The sequence below is a fragment of the Callorhinus ursinus genome, unplaced genomic scaffold, assembly GCF_003265705.2.
Source record: "Callorhinus ursinus isolate GAN/ISIS: 27379988/994484 unplaced genomic scaffold, GSC_fseal_2.0 scaffold35, whole genome shotgun sequence".
NCBI lineage: Eukaryota > Metazoa > Chordata > Mammalia > Carnivora > Otariidae > Callorhinus > Callorhinus ursinus.
Window position 1 is genome coordinate 6,075,803 of NW_027397097.1, and position 14,801 is coordinate 6,090,603.

At 39.9% G+C, this 14,801-nt stretch overlaps 1 protein-coding gene across 3 annotated transcripts in view; it reads left to right on the forward strand.

Annotated features, from left to right (window-relative positions):
• The window catches only part of ACER3 (alkaline ceramidase 3), a 162,879-nt gene that overhangs the window by 37,573 nt on the left and 110,505 nt on the right, over positions 1-14,801 (forward strand). Inside the window, exons 2-3 of one of the 3 annotated variants that reach the window (XM_073879758.1) lie at positions 7,452-7,640; positions 7,768-7,916. The exons of 1 other annotated variant lie outside the window; for it this stretch is intronic. The gene's annotated coding sequence lies outside the window, so the exon portion shown is untranslated. The remainder of the gene's footprint in view (positions 1-7,451; positions 7,641-7,767; positions 7,917-14,801) is intronic. One more of the 3 variants, XM_073879757.1, reaches the window with a different exon arrangement.

Sequence of the window (14,801 nt, forward strand, 5' to 3'; positions counted from 1 at the left end):
ATTAGTAAGATATGGCCCCTGTCCAAAAAAGTTCATAGTCTAATAAGGCAGCTTGTTATGCTTTCTTTGGACAGCTCTAATTTTAGAATGTTTTGCCTTATATTGAGTAGAAATCTGCTTCTCTGTAACTTCATTGATTTTAATTTTGATATTTTACAGCTTCTGGAAGCCTCAATCACCCGTAGTTTAACAATCCTTCAGATATTTGAAGACTACATTCATGCCGTTCTCATATGGCGTGTTTTATTAAGTGAATGATTCCTTTATTTTAGTTTCTTCTCTCAGTACTTAGGATCTATGTTTGTTTAGGGTTCCATAAATAGGTAAACATTCCAAAGAGAAGCTGAATTAAAGGAGAGAGAAGGATGACCACTACCCATCTCTTTCCATTTTTACCTCTAAATTTTGCTTTGAGGTAGTATATTCAGATTTTCCCCAAGAATAGTCTACTGTCATCTTTCTCTCTTTGGATCTTTCTCTTATAGTGGTCCTTATTCTGTCTCTCACAGCAGCCTATATTTGTGGTTTGCAGTTTCTCATTCTAATTTGTAAAACTTTGCATTGTCCTTAATTGAGTTTTATGTAGTTTGTAAGACTCTACTACCTCCTGTCTCCAGGTCATTTGAAATGTGTTTCTGACTTTCATAGTATTGACTTCTCAGCTGAATTTAATATTATCTGTATATTTCGATTCCTTTATTTCAGCCATCAGTAAAGATTTTCATTAGTTTGAATCCTAGGGCCCTCCTGAATAGCATCTTCTGCAGGTTTCAGCATCTTTGGCAGGTTTACTTAAAGCTATTGAAAACTGTCATTTGGATATATAGCTATGAATCTATCTAGTTCCTCACCTTATGTTTTCACACTCCATGTAGGCAAATTACTTTGCTATTTGTGCAATTGGGAAATTACTTAAAACATTTTTAATAGAATACTCTTTGATATAATTCTTTTTCTGGTCATTTTTTTGCCTTTATTAACATTTTAAGTAAAGGAAAACAATATTTACATAAAAATATTTATGATAGCATTATTTATAATAATGAGAAAGGGATATCAATTTAAATGTTAACCCTTGTACTAGATAGAATAGTATGCAGTCATTACAATTTTTTTTAATTTTATTATGTTATGTTAGTCACATACAATACATCATTAGTTTTTGATGTGGTGATCCACAATTCATTGTTTTCGTATAACACCCAGTGCTCCATTGCTGTTGCTAGGACTTCTAGTACTATGTTGAACAATAGTGGCGAGAGTGGGCATCCTTGATGTGTTCCTGATCTTAAGGGAAAGGCTCTCAGCTTTTCCCCATTGAGGATGATATTCGCTGTGGGTTTTTCATAGATGGATTTTATGAACTTGAGTAATGTTCTCTCTATCCCTATACTCTGAAGAGTTTTAATCGGGAAAGGATGTTGTATTTTGTCAAATGCTTTTTCGGCATCAATTGAGAAGACCATATGGTTCTTCTCCCTCCTCTTATTAATGTGTTCTATCACATTGATTGATTTGCTAATGTTGAACCACCCTTGCATCCTGGGGATAAATCCCACTTGGTCGTGGTGGATGATCCTTTTAATGTATTGTTGGATCCTATTAGCTAGGATTTTGTTGAGGATTTTGGAATCCATATTCATCAGGGATATTGGTCTGAAATTCTCCTTTTTGATGGGGTCTTTGCCTGGTTTGGGGATTAAGGTAATGCTGGCCTTTAAAATCTAATTTGTCTGATATAAGAATTGCTACCCCAGCTTTCTTTTGAAGTCCATTGGCATGGAAGATGGATCTCCATCCCTTCACTTTCAGTCTGGATGTATCTTTAGGTTCAAAATGAGTCTCTTGTAGACAGCATATGGATGGGTCCTGTTTTTTATCCAATCTGCAACCCTGTGCCGTTTTATGGGAGCATTTAGGCCATTCACATTGAGAGTGATTATTGAAAGATAAGAATTAATTGTCATCATGTTGCCTGTGAAGACGTTTTTATAGATTGTCCCTATAAATTTCTGTTGTATATCACTCTTGGGGTCTTGCTCCTTTTATAGAACCCCCCTTAATATTTCTTGCAGGGCCGGCTTAGTGGTCACATATTCTTTCAGTTTCTTCCGGTCTTGGAAGCTCTGCATCTCTCTATCCATTCTGAATGACAGCCTTGCCAGATAAAGTATTCTTGGCTGCATGTTCTTCTCGTTTAGTACCCTGAATATGTCTTGCCAGGCCTTTCTGGCTTGCCAGGTCTCTGTGGATAGGTCTGACGTTATTCTGATGTTCCTCCCTCTGTATGTAAGGACTCTCTTTCCCCTAACTGCCCTTAAGATGGTTTCCTTGGTTCTAAGATTTGCAAGTTTTACTGTTAACATGCCAGGGTGTTGGCCTGTTTTCCTTGATCTTGGGAGGGGTCCTCTCTGCCTCTAGGACTCAAATGTTTGTTTCATTCCCCATATTAGGGAAGTTCTCAGCTATGATTTGCTCAAATACATCTTCTAGTCCTCTCTCTCTCTCTCTCCACTCCCTCTGGGATTCCAATTATTCTGACATTGGAACACTTCATGGTGTCACTTATTTCTCTGATTCTATTTTCATGGATTCTGAGTTGTTTTTTCCTGGCCTCCTCTTTTCCCTTTTTATCTATTATATTGTCTTCCAGGTTGCTTATTCGTTCTTCTGCCTCACTTACCCAAGCTGTTAGATTATCTAGATTGGATTGGATCTCATTGATAGCATTTTTAAGTTCTGCCGGTTCAGCTTTCATTTCTGCCCTTAGAGAATGTTGCCATTAATTGATTTCTCCATTCCAGCCATTGTCTTCACAATTGCTAGCCTGCATTCCATCTCCCACATCCTGGTTATATCTGCATCCATTTGTAAATCTGCAGCATACCTCATAATCTCTGAGTCTTTACTATTTTGGGGGTTCCTCCTCCTAGTCATTCTGTTGATGGGTGGTTGAGGGAATGTATAGAGTCCAAATTATTGACCAGAACCCTAGCAAGATGCACCTGTTTCTAGGGACCTTAAGGTTGCTGGCCTCTTGTTTTCCCAGCCTGTCTTCTCGGGGAGGGTCCTGCCGTGCTGTTACTCAGGCAACCCTGTTTGGGCAGAGTTGCCCTGCCCCCTGTGGTGGGGGATGGGCTCACTGGGAATCAGTTTTTTGGGGCTTTTGTTCTCTGGCAGCTTTCCGCTTTTCCGCGAGTCAGAGCAGAAGAGACCGTTTCCAACCCTCTGCCACAGAGCAGAGAGATCGCAGTCTGTTCTTCAGTGAGCTCTCCAGGCCACACTGTCTCCGTTTCTGTGTGTGCTGCTATAAACTACAGCGTCCTGGGTTGTGTGCCCCTCCGCAGTGCCCCCAGCCCTGCCCCCAGGTCGCAGCACATCTCTGTCCTTTGTAACCGCCAGCCGCTTCCAGTTTGCACCCGCAACCCTGCCACTCCGGTTTCCGTCCCGGGGACTGCCCTAAAGCCCTTTCCCCTCTGCTACCCGGTCTGCGAGTCTGTGCCCCATCCCCAGCAAGCGAGGCTGTCTCTCACCGGTGGTGTAGGATCCCCGCGGTCAGGCTCCCTCCCGCTGCCGTTTATCCTCCGATATCTGCCCGAGGAATTACAGCTCTCTGCTTCGTGCCTGGAAACCAACCACCTGCGATATTCTGTTTGTAGAGATCCAGATCTTCTTACATCTCAGGCTGATTTTGTGGGTGCTCAGAATGGTCTGGTAGATATCCAGCTCAATTCCGGGGACCAGTTGAAATGGGGTCCCTTACTCCTCCGCCATCTTTTCTTCTCCCCCTATATAATTTTTTAAAAAGGTTTTATTTATTTATTTTAGAGAGCATGAGTGGGGGAAGGGGTAGAGGGTGAGGGAGAGAGAGAATTCCAAGCGGACTCCCACGCTGAGTGTTGAGCCTGACACAGGACTTGATCTCACAACCCCGAGATCATGATCTTAGCCAAAATCAAGAGTTGGTCGCCTGACCGGCTGAGCCACCTAGGCATGACCTCTTTGGTATAATTTTTAAAATATTAATAAGGACCTTCTTTGTACAAACATTGTGCTAGTACATTTAAGGGTAAGAACATTGACTATAAGTACAGGTAGACCTGGAATAAAATCTTGGCTCTGCTATTTGTTTACTGTGAGAACTTGGGTAAATTAAATAATCTCTTCCCTGGGGTGCCTGGGTGGCTCAGTTGGTTGAGTGTCTGCCTTCTGCTCAGATCATGATCCTGGAGGCCCGAGTCAGGCTCCCTGCTCAGCAGGGGGTCTGCTTCTCCCTCTGCCCCTCGCCCCAACTCGTGCTTGTCTCTGTCTCTCTTGCTCTCTCTCTCTCTCAAATAAATAAATAAAATCTTAAAAAAAATAATCTCTTAGCCTGACTTTATTGTTTGCTTAATGGGGCAGTGTTTCACAAGGTTGTTGTGAGAAGCAAGTTAGCACATGTATAAAGTTAAGTCCAGTAGGTACTTAATTCGACAGTAGGCTTTAGTTCCTCTCTCTTTTCAGTATCTAGCTCAAATCTTATCACATCTATGAAACTATCCCCAACTGTTTTATTCCCTTTCCTAAAAGTTTCTTTAATTTATTTTATCAAAGTGATGTGTTAAAAGTGTAAAAATCCAGTACATTAAAAAATAAATAAAAATCCAGCTAGTGGTAGAAGAGTTGTAATAAAACCAAAAAGCAGTGCCTTTTCCTCTTTTCTCTCTACCCTCTAATTCTACTCTCCGGAGGCAAAACTTTTTTTAAAAACAGTTTTATTGAGGTATAGTTGACATACAAGAGAATGTGCATACTTAAGGTGTACAAATAAAGGTTTGACATATATACACGTGAAACCATCACCACAATCAAGGTATTGAACATACCCATCACCTCCAGGTTTTCTCATGTCCCTTTTGTAAGTCCTCCCTTTCCATCCCACTGTTGCCTCTACCTCATCTCTACCCCACAACCACTGTTCTACTTTCTGACACTATAGGTTAGTTTGTATTTTCTAGACTTTTATATGAACTGTTTTAATTCTGGTCTGCTAATTCTAACATATGTGTTTGTTCTGGATTGGTTTCACTGGATTATTTGTCTCATTATGGGTTATGTTTCTTCTTTGTATGCTTGGCAATCTTTTTTTTTTTAAAGATTTTTTTATTTGTTTTAAAGGGAGAGAGAGCGAGAGGAAGCAGGGGGGAGGGGCAGAGGGAGAAGGGGAGAGAATCCTTGAACAGACTCCCTGTTGAGCACTGAGCCTGGTATGAGGCGCAATTCCATGATCCCAAGACGATGACCTGAGCTGAAACCCAAGAGTTGGACGCCCAACCTACTGAGCCACCCATATGCTTGGTAATCTTTGATTGGATGCCAGAGGTTGTGTATTTTACCTTGTTGGGTGCTGGATATTTTTGGTATACCAGAAATAGCCTTGAATTTTGTTCTAGGATTCAGTTAAGTTACTTGGAAATATATATATATTTTTTGGATTTTGTCTCTGGTTTTATTGAGATATAATTGAAAACAGTTGACCCTTGAATAATACGGAGTTGAGGAACACCGATCTGCCCACGCAATCAAAAAGCCATATAGAACTTTTGACTCCCCCAGGATATAATTATTAGTAGCTTACTGTTGACTGGAGGCTTTACCAATAACATAAACAGTTGATTAGCACATATTTTCTGTGTTATATGTATTATATACTATATTTTTACAATACAGTAAGCCCCAGAAAGAAAATGTTAGTAAGAAACTCATAAGGAAAAGAAAATATTTACAGTACTGTATTATATTTATTGGACCTGTGCAGTTCAAACCTGTGTTGTTCAAGGGTGAGCTGTGTAATGTTATATAAGGTTAAGGTGTACAATGTGTTGATTTGATAAACATATATTGTAAAATGATTACCAGCATAGCATTGCATAATTACCTGTCATATAATTACCTGTCACATAATTATCATTTGTGTGTGTGTGTGTGTGTGTGTGTGTGTGTGTGTGTGTGTGTGGTGAGAACATTTAAGATGAACTTTCTTAGCAACTTTTAAGTATATCATATAGTATTATTAGCTGTAATCACCATGCTGTACATTAAATCTCCAGAACTTGTTAATTCTATAACTGGAAGTTTGTACACCTTGACCTGTATGTTCTCATTCTTCAGTTCCCCACCCCCAACCCTTGGTAACTACCCTTCTATTCTCTATTTCTCTGAGTTTGGCTTTTTTAGATTCCAAATATATATGATGTCACCTAGTATTTGGTATCAGGGTAATGCTGGATTCATGAATACAAGTTTGGAAGTATTCCCTTCTCTTCTATTTTTTGGGAACAGTTTGAGAAAGTTTGGTGTTAATCCTTTTAAATATTTAGAATTCAGCAAGGAAACTACTTGTTCTCAGCTTTTCTGTGTTGGGAGGGTTTTTTTTATTTTTAAAGATTTATTTATTTATTTGAGAGAGCAAGAATGAGAGAGAGAGAAAGTACATGAGAGGGGGGAGGGTTAGAGGGAGAAGCAGGCTCCCCGCTGAGCAGGGAGCCCAATGCGGGACTCGATCCTAGGACTCCAGGATCATGACCTGAGCCGAAGGCAGTCACTTAACCAACTGAGCCACCCAGGCGCCCCGGGAGGTTTTTGATTACTGATTCAATATCCTTACTTGTTATTGTTTGGTGGCTCAGACAGTTAAGCGTTTGCCTTCGGCTCAGGTCATGATTCCAGGGTCCTGGGATCGAGCCGCTCAGCGGGGAGTCTGCTTCTCCCTTTCCCTCTGCTGTTCCCCTGCTTATGCTCTCTCTCTGTCAAAAATAAATTAAAAAAAAAATCTTTAAAAAAAATTTTCTTTTTCTTTCTGATTCAGTCTTGGTGAATTGTATATACCTAGGAATTTATCCGTTTCTTCTAGGTTTTCCAATTTGTTGGCATATAATTGTTATAGTAGTCTCTCATGATCCTTTTTGTTTCTGTGGTATTAGTTGTAATGTTCTCTCTTAGTTCTGATTTTATTTATTTGAATTCTCTTGCTTTTTTTCTGAGTTAGTGTAGCTGAAGGTTTATCAGTTTTTATCTTTTAAAAAGCCAGCTCTTCATTTCATTAATCTAATTCATTTATTTCCACTCTGATTTTTATTTCTTTCCTTCTCCTAACTTTGGGCTTACTTTTTTCCTAGTTCTTTGAGTTATAAAGTTAGGTTGTTTATCTGAGATCTTTCTTTTTTCTTTTTTTAAAGATTTATTTGAGAGAGAGAGAACATGCTCGTGGGGTGGTGGGGGGCAGAGGGAAAGGGAGAGAGAATCTCAAGCAGACTCCACTAAGCACGGATCCTGATGCTAGGCCCCATCCCACAACCCCCAGATCATGGCTGGAGCCGAAATCAAGAGTCTGACATTCAACTGACTGAGCCACCCAGGTGCCCCAACATCTTTCTTTTTTTAAAGATTTTTTACTTATTCATTTGAGACAGAAAGATACAGAGAGAAAGAGAGAACATAAGCAGGAGGAGAGGCAGAGGGAAAGAGAGAAGCAGACTCCTGACTGAGCAGAGAGCCCAACATGGGGTTTGATCCCAGGACCTGGAGATCATGACCTGAGCCAAAGGCAGATGCTTGACCATCTGAGCCACCCAGGCGCCCCTCTTTTTTTCTTAATACAGGTATTTATTGCTATAAACTTTCCTTTTAGAACTACTTTAGCTGTATCCTGTAAGTTTTGGTATATTGTGTTTCCATTTTCATTTATTTCAAGATTTTTTTTTAAGGTTTTATTTATTTATTTGACAGAGACAGCAAGAGAGGGAACACAAGCAGGGTGAGTGGGAGAGGGAGAAGCAGGCTCCCCGCTGAGCAGGGAGCCCGATGTGAGGACCATCCCAGGACCCTGGGATCATTACCTGAGCTGAAGGCAGATGCTCAACGACTGAGCCACCCAGGTGCCCTATTTCAAGATATTTTTAAATGTACCTTTTGATTTCTTCTTTGCTCCATTGGTTGTTCAGGAATATGTTGTTTAATTTAAACATATTTGTGAATTTCTAGTTTTCCTCCATGTTAGTTGATTTCTAGTTTTATACTACTGGGGTCAGAGAAGATACTTTGTATGATTTCAGTTTTAAAATTTTTACTAAGATATGTTTTGTGACATGTGATCTATTCTGGAGAATGTGTATTCTGCTGCTCTTGGTTGTATGGAATGTTCTATATATGTCTGTTAGGTCCTTTTGGTGTCAAGCGTAGTTTAAGTCCAACTTTTCTGTATTAGTTTTCTGTCTGGGTTTACTATTCATTCATTCATTGTTAAAAGTGGCATATTGAAGTCTCCTACTATTAATTGTATTGTGTATTTCTCCCTTCAGATCAGTTAGTATTTCTTAATGTATTTAGGTGCTCTGATGTTGGGTGCATACATATTTACAGTTATTATATCCTCTTGATGAATTAAGCCTTTGTTATTACATAATGATCTTTGTCTTTTGTTGCTGTTTTTTGTTTTGTTTTGTTTTGTTTTTTGTTTTTCTATTTATTTGACAGAGAGAGAGAGCACATGCAGGGGGAGCAACAGGCAGAGGGAGAGGGAGAAGCAGGCTCCCTGTTAAGCAGGGAGCCTGATGTGGGGCTCAATCCCAGGACCCTGGGATTATGACCTGAGCGAAAGTCAGCCTCTTAACTGACTGGGCTACCCAGGCGCCTCATGTCTTTTGTTACAGTTTTTATCTTAAAGTCTATTTTGTCTGAGCATAGCTACCCCTGCTCTCTTTTGTTTTCCTTTGCTTGGAATATCTTTTTCCATACTGTCACTTTGAGCATATGCATGTCCTTAAAGCTGAAGTGAATCTGTTGTAGCCAGCAAGCATATAGTCAGGTCTTGTTTTTTATCCAGCCAGCCACTTTGTGCCTTTTAATTGCAGAATTTAATCCATTTACATTTAGAGTAATTGTTGATAGTTGATAGTTGAGGACTTACTAATGCCATCTTAATTGTTTTCTGGCTGTTACATAGTTCCCTTATTCCTTCCTTCCTCTTGTTGCCTTATTTTGTGAATTGATTTTCTATAGTTATATGCTTTGATTCCCTCCTCTTTATTTTTCTGTAGGTTTTTGCTTTGTGATTACCATGAGGCTTACATAAGACAACTTAGAGATATAATAGTCTTTTTTTCCCCGCTAACAACTTCTCTTACTAAAACTCTACCCTTTTATTCTCCTCCTCGTAAGTTTTTGATATAACAATTTACCTGTTTTTATTGTCTATTCATTAATAAATTATTGTAGTTAGGTTTTTTAATTTTGTTTTAATTACAGCATGGCTAACATACAGTGTTATATTAGTTCCAGTTGTACATTGTAGTAATTCAACAGTTCTGTACATTACTCAGTGCCCATTATGATAAATACACTCCTAATCCCCATCCCCTATTTAACCCGTTCCTCCCCAACCTCCCCTCTGGTAACCATCAGTTTGTTCTCTATTGTTAGAAGTCTGTTTCTTGGTTTCTCTCTCTTTCTCTTTTTTTCTTTTGCTCATTTGTTTTGTTTCTTAAATTACACATATGAGTGAAATCATATGGTATTTGTCTTTCTCTGACTGGCTTATTTGGCTTAGCATTATACTCTAGATCATCCATGTTGTTGCAAATGGCAAGATTTAATTCTTTGTTATGGCTGAAAAATATTCCATTATGTATATATATGCTACATCTTCTTCATTCATCTATGGATGGACACTTGGGCTGCTTCCATAATTTGGCTATTGTTAATTATGCTGTAATAAACATAGGGTGCATATATCCCTTCAAATTAGTGTTTTCATATTCTTTTTAAAAATTTTTTAAAAATTATTATTTTTTAATATTTATTTATTTGACAGAGAGAGCAGGGGGAGCAACAGGCAGAGGAGAGAAGCAGGCTCCCCACTGAGCAGAGAGCCTGACGCGGGGCTCGATCCCAGTACCCTGGGATCGTGACTTGAGCCGAAGGCAGACGCTTAACCGGCTGAGCCACCCAGGCGCCCCAGTGTTTTCATATTCTTTGGGTAAATTCCCAGTAATGCAATGACTGGATCGTAAGGTAGTTCTATTTTTAACTTTTTGAGGGCTGTCCATACTGTTTTCCATAGTGGCTGCACTAGTTTGCATTCCCACCAGCAGTACATGAACGTTCCTTTTTCTCCACATCCTTGCCAACACCTGTTGTTTCTTGTGTTGATTTTAGCCATTCTGACAGGTGTGAGGTGATACCTCATTGTGGTTTTGATTTGCATTTCCCTGAGGATGAGTGGTGTTGAGCATCTTTTCATGTGTCTGTTGGCCATCTGCATGTCTCTTTTGGAGAAATGTCTGTTCATATTTTCTGCCCATTTTTTAATTGGATTATTTGGTTTCTTGGGTGGTGTATCAGTCCTTTTTATATTTGAGATACTAACTCTTTATTGGATATGTCATTTGCAGCTATAGTTTTTTTTTTGTTTTTTTGCAGCTATGATTATTTTGAATACTTTTGTCCTTTCACCTTTAGAGGTGATAGAGGTAAGTGATTAATATACCATTATATTACAGTATTAGAGTACTCAGATTTGGACCATATGCTTACCTTCACCAGTGTGTTGTATATTTTTATATATATTCATGTTACTAATTAGCATTATTTCATTTCAGCTTGGAGATCTTTCTTGTTTTTTTTTTGTTTTGTTTTTAGAGATTGAGAGAGCACGAGCAGGGGAGGGGAGAGGCAGGGGGTGAGAAAGAAAGAGAGACTGAATCCCAGGCAGGCTCCATGCTCAGGACAGAGCCCAATGCTGGGCTTGATTTCGTGACCCTGAGATTATGACCTGAGTCAAAATCAAGAGTCGGTTGCTTAACTGACTGAGCCACCTAGGTGCCCTGATCTTGCTTTTGTTTTTTTTTTTTTTTAAGACTATTTATTTGAGAGAGAGAGAGAACGCAAGCACAATTGCGGGAAGTGGGGGGGGGGGAAGCAGACTCCCTACTCAGCAGGGATCTCAATGCAGGGCTTGATCCCAGAACCCTGGGATCATGACCTGAGCCGAAGGCAGTCACTTAACCAATTGAACCACCCAGGCGCTCCCCTGATCTTGTTTTCTAATAAGCGTTTATAGCTATAAATTTCGCTTTAGTGCTGCTTTTGTTGTATTCCATGAATTTTGGGATGTTGTGTTTATTTTAATTCATCTCTAAGTATTTTCTACTTTCTCTTGTGATTTCCTCTTTGATCCGTTGCTTGTTTAAGAATATGGTGTTTATCAAAACAGTATGGTACTGGCACAAAAACAGATACATTGATTAATGGAACAGAATAGAAGAGAGCCCAGAAAGAAACCCTTGCTTATATGGTCAACTAATCTCCAACAAGGGGGCAAGAATATATAATGGGAAAAAGACAACCCATGTTGGGTTGGTGCTGGGAAAACTGGGTAGCTGCATGCAAAGGAATGAAACTGGACCACTTTCTTATACCATACACAGAAATAAGCTCAAAATGGATTAAAGACCTAAATGTAAGAACTGAAATCATAAAACTTCTAGAAGAAAACATAGGCAGTAATTTCTTTGACATCACCCTTAGCAACATTTTTCTAGATATGTCTCCTCAGGCAAGGGAAACAAAAACAAAAATAAACTTTTGGGACTACATTAAAATGAAAAGCTTTTGCACAGTGAAGGAAACCATCAACAAAATGAAAAGGCAAGAGTGACTAGAATTAATAAGACGAGAAATAAAAAGTGTTGGCGAGGATGTGGAGAAGAGGGAACCCTCGTACACTGTTGGTGGGAATGTAAATTGGTGTAGCCACTATGGAAAACAGCATGGAGGTTCCTCAGAAAGTTAGAGAAATTGGGGCACCTGGCTGGCTTAATAGGTAGAGCATGCAACTCTTGATTTCAAGGTTGTGAGGATATAGAGATTACTTAAAAAAATACCCCCAAATTAAAAAATATATTAAAACATAGTAATATTATATGATCCAGTAATCCCACTACTGGGCATTTACCCAAAGAAAATAACAACACTAATTTGAAAAGATACATGCACTTCTGTGTTTATCACAGCATTATTAACAACAGCCACAAGATGGAAGTAGCCCAAGTGTCCATCCATAGATGAACGGATAAAGAAGATATATAAAATGGAATATTGGTCGGCCATAAAAACGAATGTTATCTTGCCATTTGTGACAACATGGATGGGCCTAGATAGTATTAGGCTAAATGAAATAAATCAGAGAAACACAGATACCATATGATTTCACTTATGTGGAATCTAAAAAACAAACAGTAAAAACAGATCCATAAATACAGAGAACAAACTATGGTTGCCATGGAGAATGGGCAAAGTGGGTGAAGTAGGAGATAGAGACTTCCAGTTATGGAATGAATAAGTTTTGGGGATGAAAGTTACAGCATAGGAAATAGTATTGTAATTAGCATTGTATGGTGACAAATGGTGGTGGGTATACTTGTAGTGAGCACAGCATAATGTATAGACTTGTCAAACACTGTTATACACCTGAAATTGGTGGAACATTATGTATCAACTGTAATTTTAAAAGGAGCTGACATAGGGGTACCTGGGTAGATCAGTTGTTTAAGCTTCTGACTCTTGATATCGGCTCAGGTCATGATCTCAGGGTCATGAGATTGAGCTGCGTGCGCATCAGGCTCCGGGCTCAGTGAGGAGTCTGCTTAGGATTCTTTCTCTCTCCCTCTGCCCCTTCTCCCAATCTCCAACCCCTCCGCCCCCACTCACCCTCTCCCTTCCTCTCTCAATTAAAAAAAGGGGGGGAGCTGACATAAGATATCAACTTCATGTTTATACTTCTCTTTGCATCTTAACATTATTAAAATAAAAAATGAAATCATTCTTTATTAAAACATTTGTATTAATTTAGATTTATCATTCATGTAATAGCATTAAATTTACCAAAGATGTGTAATGTATCAAAGACCAGGCATTTGTGTTTCAGTTTCAGGATGGTATCAGGCTTTGTATTCACAGAGAAGAGGCTGTTAGCATTTTTTTTTTTTTTAAAGATTTTATTTATTTATTTGACAGAGGGAGACACAGCCAGAGAAGGAACACAAGCAGAAGGAGTGGGAGAGGGAGAAGCAGACTCTCGCTGAGCAGGGAGCCCGATGTGGGCTTGAGCCGAAGGCAGACGCTTAACGACTGAGCCACCCAGGTGCCCCGAGGCTGTTAGCATTTTTAATTCAAATGAAATAAGGTGCACTGATAAAGGACATATTTTGCATCAGTTAGGATTAGGTTTGGCTGTAACAAATATGTGAAAATTAGTGCCTTAAAGAAGATGTAGATTTATTTCAGTCTGAAGAGAGGTAGTTCGGGGTTTGGATGGCAGCTCTTTGGTATCAGGGACACAAGCTTCTCTCATTTTGTTGCTTAGCCATTTTCGGTGTAGGGGCCCAGGGCAGGCTGCCCAAGATGGGCCATCTTGGTATAAAGATTATTTTGAGTTAAAAGTAATTAACTCAAATTGGGTGGCTCATTCAGTTAAGTGTCGGACTCTTGATTTCAGCCCAGGTCATGATCTTTGGATCCTGAGATCGAGCCCTGTGTTGGGCTCTACACTCATCTGGGAGTCTGCTTGGATTCTCTTTCTTTCTCTCCTTCTGCCCTGCTACTAAAATAAATAAATAAATTTTTTAAAAAGTAATTAAAACACAGCAGATACGGAAAAAGCTCTCTGTCCTGGCGCCTGGGTGGCTCAGATGGTTAAGCATCTGCCTTCAGCTCAGGTCATGATCCCAGGGTCCTGGGATGGAGCCCCACATCGGGCTCCTGGCTCAGCGGGAAACCTGCTTCTCCCTCTCCCTCTGCCTCTCTCCCTGCTCATGTGCTCTCGCTCTCTCTATATCTCTGTGTCTCAAATGAATAAATAAAATCTTTAAAAAAAAAAAAACAAGAAAACTCTGTCTCCCCCAAATTCCCTAAATTTACATTGGGAAGGAGAGTCTATAACAGGAAGAGAGCTATTAAGAGAGACTTCCCTTTACCTTCATAACTGATCTGCATAATAGGGCAACCTTGTTTTTCCAAACAACTCCTTTCACCTTCTTGCTGGTGGTCTTTCTCCCCACAGAGAACACAGAGAACAGCGTTCTCTGACTGTACCCCTCTCCTTTGATCATATAAGCTTCATGTTGCCTCATTGTCTTTGGAAATTCATGTCTGTGTGGATTCTCCATACATGTAACTGTTAAATTTGTTTTTCTTCTATAAATTTGTCCCATGTGAATTTGATTTTTTTTTTTTAAATGAGAGCATGAGTATGGGGAGGGTCAAAGGGAGAGGGAGAGAAAAAGCATCTTTTTTTTTTTAAAAGATGTTATTTATTTATTTGACAGAGAGAGACACAGTGAGAGAGGGAACACAAGCAAGGGGAGTGGGAGAGGGAGAAACAGGCTTTCCCTGGAGTAGGGAGCCCGATGTGGGGCTCAATCCCAGGACCCCGGGATCATGACCTGAGCCAAAGGCAGATGCCCAACCAACTGAGCCACCCACGTGCCCCGAGAGAAAGAATCTTAAGCAGACTCTGTGCTGAGCATGGAACCCTACACAGGACTTGATCCCATGACCCTGAGATCATGACCTGAGTGGAAATCAAGAGTTGGATTCTTAACTGACTGAGCCACCCAGGCGCCTCTGTCAATTTGATTCTAAGTCCACTTAGAAGGACCATAGGGCAGAGGAAGGTCTTCCTCCCTGACATGGGCTTAGATTCCCAGTGTCCCCTCAGAGACCAAGATGGCTTTAGCTGTTGGGGCCACATTTCCTATAGCAGA